This window comes from Sinocyclocheilus rhinocerous, unplaced genomic scaffold (assembly GCF_001515625.1).
Source record: "Sinocyclocheilus rhinocerous isolate Xijiao unplaced genomic scaffold, SAMN03320098_v1.1 scaffold1193, whole genome shotgun sequence".
Lineage (NCBI taxonomy): Eukaryota > Metazoa > Chordata > Actinopteri > Cypriniformes > Cyprinidae > Sinocyclocheilus > Sinocyclocheilus rhinocerous.
Window position 1 is genome coordinate 149,689 of NW_015642181.1, and position 4,437 is coordinate 154,125.

Genomic DNA, 4,437 nt, shown 5'->3' on the forward strand with positions numbered 1-4,437 from the left:
TTTTTCATTCAGTATGCCAGTGATGTGCTCCATTACAGGCTTCAAAGATGACAGGGTGGTCTTTGTTTCAGAACCCAGGAGATCTGTGAAGTCATTTAGAGGCCCCAGAAGTCGGCAGACCGTCTCCAAAGTGTGAACGTCACTGTCTTTTGGCATTAGATGCCATGAGCTTCTATCTGCTGCGAGCACTGCACAACAAGCCTGCTGCTGTTCCAAAAATCTCTCAATCATTTTGAAAGTGGACCCCCAACTTGTCACTACATCATGAATGAGTGATTTTTCAGGAATGTTCAGGATTGCCTGATTCTTCTTCAATTCTCTCTTTTTTTTCCAGCTGCGAGAGAATCCCTGTACAAGATGCCTGCATGCTCGTACAGCCGAGTCAACTCTTTGAATTTAGGTTATGGCCAAAACAGCCAAGCCAAACACAGGGTAACCCTTGAAATGCTTTTTTCATGTTGGTTGCATTGTCTGTTGTGATGCTAGACAAATGGTCCTTTGTGATGCTCCACTCCTGCAGCATGTTTTCAAAGAATTCCAAGAAGCTGTGTGGTCCTCTGGAAAAAAAAACAGCTTAGAGGCAGAAGGACTTCAATTCCCAATCTGGAGAGAGGAAATGCACTGTGAAGCTGATGTATGGTTCTCCACTACAACCACTGCTGGTCCAAACATCAGTAGCAGTAAAACCACACCCCTTCTGACACTTGTTTCTGCACCTGAGCCCTGACTTCTGTGTACATCTTGGGGATTTCATTCTTCAAAAATAATTTTCTTGACGGCACTTTGTAAAGAGGCGCTGCCATCTTCATTAGTTTCAAAAACCCAGGTTTCTCCACAACTCGAAAAGGCATCATGTCTTTGGCAATAAAGTAAGCCACTGCACTGTTCAGGCCTTTAGCATGCTTAGATGTGGGTGCATAGGCGATTTGTTTCTCAAATGTTTGCTGAATTGTGGGCTGACCTGCAGCTTTTGATGTGGATGGCCCTTTGCTGCTGGAGCTACTGCTGCCCTAAAAAGAAGAAAAATAAAGAGTGACGTTAATTTTAACCTAAATCTGTAATTACATTTATTTAATTTTATTTTAACTTTGAATTACTGTACTCTTGCAAAAATGTGTGTTTTGGTTATATACTGAATTAAAGATAAGTCAAACAATGAATTGCATGATTTAATTAATTTATTTTATGTAAAAACATATACTACTGCTAAGAATATCATCAAAATAATGCTCTAAAATCGATTATTGTTATTTCAGTGTTGATGCACATATACATAAGGAGAGAGAGCGCGCACACACACACACATATACACACACACAGTCTCTCTCCATACACAACTCAAACAGTGGCAAAGACACCTGAGTGCCAGCAGTTTGTTTGTTTTTTTAAATGTCGTGATTTTGAACAGACGTACACAATGGCGGAAGACTTAAAAGTATAGACGTGATTACAATTTAATTATTGTACTAAATCGCAGAAACGTAGTACTGTAGTCTGCTCTTTCCCGCTCTGTGAAGTAATGTAAGGGAGGAAACTAGATGATGTTAGCTAGTTAATTAGCCATGTTATCCGCCTCGGTAGCAAGACAAATAGTATTTATTTCAACAGTGCTAAACACGTTAACTCTTAGACGGTTGCAAATGTTTATTTCAAAACAGCGTTACCTTGAATTTAGCGAAGAGTGATGGGTGGTGCTCCCGTAGATGGGATATCATATTTGACGTATTGCCTCCTCTAGCAGCCACTCTTTTTAAACATGTCTTACAAGTTGGATGTCCTTCCTCCTCCAAGCCATGGCCGTCTGAATGTTTTCGGTACCTGAAAAATTCCCATACGGCAGACTTCGTCTTTTTCAATGGGGGAAAAAGTTCCAGGGATTCACCTCCTTCGGCCATCCTACACACAGGTGACTCTGACCGCTCGCACCAACCGGAGGGGGAGGGGTCGTGTGACTCGTTGCGCTCTTCGCTGCACACAACTGCGTGAGTCCTGCACTTTCCGTCTTTGACGACACGTAAAAAAACTGTGCATACCGCAGGAACGGTATAACGGGAAATTTTAGTGGTTTTGAAACCGTGATTTTTCCAAACCGCGGTATACCTTGAAACCGGTAATCGGCCCATGCCTACTAGTAACAATGCCAGTTAGAGAGCTCTCTAATTCAGTTCTTACTAGTAACAATTATGATTAGAGAGCTCCTATGGCAAGCCCTTTTGACTTTTATTCATTCTCAGGATATGTATTCTTGATATCAACAATTCTATTTTTTGACGCACGTTATGTGTGATAAAGGTCGTCTGATGATATCGAATCCAGAAATGCTGCCTAGATGGATAGCTCACTAGTTTGTTGAGACAATCTATGATGTTGTCTGTATACTGTAGACAGCTCACTAGTTTGAGACAAAGCCCACTATTCGCTTTTGCATGTCTGATGTCTAAAGATAAACGTATGGGTGAATTGTTTGACTTCTGTCTGTCATAACTGTCATAATGTTCATATCCAAGCAAACGGATGTAATTCTTACTAGTAACAATTCCAGTTAGAGAGCTCTCTAATTTAGTTTTTACTAGTAAGAACTGGGATCATTTTAAGATAAAACGGCTTGCCATAGACAGCAGCACTGAGCGCAGGAGAGGAATGGAGCTGTGAAAGACCTCTTCATCAGCGAGTGAGTTACTGTACCACACTGACAATATTACCAGATATTAAACGTTTTAGAGATGTTTAGATCAGTGCCAGGTTACAATATATCAATTATTGTTCATTCGGTGCAGCTAGCGAGTTAGCTCGTAGCTCATAATGCCTGCGTCCTAGCGAGACGCCTACATAGACATCATGTTTGGGCGTCGGAGGAGCTTTACAAATTAGCAGGGGTTTTGGTGCGTTCCGAGTCAGCAGTATATTGGGCCACCATAGGCGCTATTTAGAAACCTCTTTCGTTTTTTTTAGAAACAACCTGTGATTCTTTGACGCACGTTATGTGTGATAAAGGTCGTCTGATGATATCGAATCCAGAAATGCTGCCTAGATGGATAGCTCACTAGTTTGTTGAGACAATCTATGATGTTGTCTGTATACTGTAGACAGCTCACTAGTTTGAGACAAAGCCCACTATTCGCTTTTGCATGTCTGATGTCTAAAGATAAACGTATGGGTGAATTGTTTGACTTCTGTCTGTCATAACTGTCATAATGTTCATATCCAAGCAAACGGATGTCTTCAGTATATACACCAACGAAATGCCCTAAAAACTTCACTTGACTTGAGCTTGATTAATCACTTCTGAACTGATTAGTTTTTAAGACCTGACTCAGTCCTGTTTTGGAGAGATTATTAAACCATGCTTATGGTAAAACAAATTATGCACAATTTACTTTAAATTCACATTGCTCACAAAAAAATGTGCACTATAAATTTTGTCAGATTTTGGACTGCAACTTTTACGGTAACTTCTGGTTCTATCTCAAATCATCTAACATTCACATAAGTGTGCATGTTTATCAGATGATGATGATAACCTGAAAATGGCCAAACACCGGCTGATAAATTGGCCTGGCCAACATGTTGGTCTATAATTAGTTAGATTAGACTGAATTATTACAAATACTGCAATCCTTGCATTTATGTGATGTCAGGTGGATGACACAGCAAGATTATTTATTATTGAATATGGTGTGTTGGCTTTTAGGACCCAAGCATAAATTAAACGTTCTCAAGAGCGCTGCTGTAATTCCATATGATTGCATTCACTGGTTTCAGATTTCGAATGGGATCTCATGTTACTGAGGATCCTGGATGTCTGGATGGGTTTGAAGAATGACACGTCTTTGACATTCTTGTGATGCAGTACAATGAGACTAAACTATAAATTGATTTATTTCTACTCAGATTTGTTGTCTGATATGGTTTAAAATGTTGTGCAAAGTGCATGTTAATGATTGACTAATGCTTTTGAAATACAGAGGTCAGTTCTCTCTTTTTCATATAGGCCTACATATCCCATATAACAATTTTCTTTACTAAAAAAAAAAAAATGCAGCATTGTCTTTCTTTTTTTCTTTTCTTTTTTTAGTTACTAAGGGTGTCAGTGTTACTGGTGTATGTATTTTTGAACAAAGAAATGCAGCCTTGGTGAGAAAGAGACTTCTTTCAAAAAAATCGTATTGATCCCAAACATTTGAATAGTGGTGTAAATAATGGTAGCTGCACAAATATATCTACCACAATGTACAGTACAGTGTGCCACCATATCTGTCCAAATCAGGGGTGCCCAAACTCGGTCCTGGAGGGCCAGTGTCCTGCAGAGTTTAGCTCCAACCCCAATTAAACACACCTGAACCAGCTAATCAAGCTCTTATAGGCATACTAGAAACTTCCCAGCAGGTGTGTTGAGGCAAGTTGGAGCTAAACTCTGCAGGATACCGGCCCTCCAGG

At 40.0% G+C, this 4,437-nt stretch overlaps 1 protein-coding gene across 1 annotated transcript in view; it reads left to right on the forward strand.

The window, feature by feature from the left end:
* The first annotated feature begins 2,604 nt into the window (after positions 1–2,604).
* The window catches only part of LOC107755712 (polypeptide N-acetylgalactosaminyltransferase 11), a 26,325-nt gene continuing 24,492 nt past the window's right edge, over positions 2,605–4,437 (forward strand). Inside the window, exon 1 of the mRNA XM_016572596.1 lies at positions 2,605–2,671. The gene's annotated coding sequence lies outside the window, so the exon portion shown is untranslated. The remainder of the gene's footprint in view (positions 2,672–4,437) is intronic.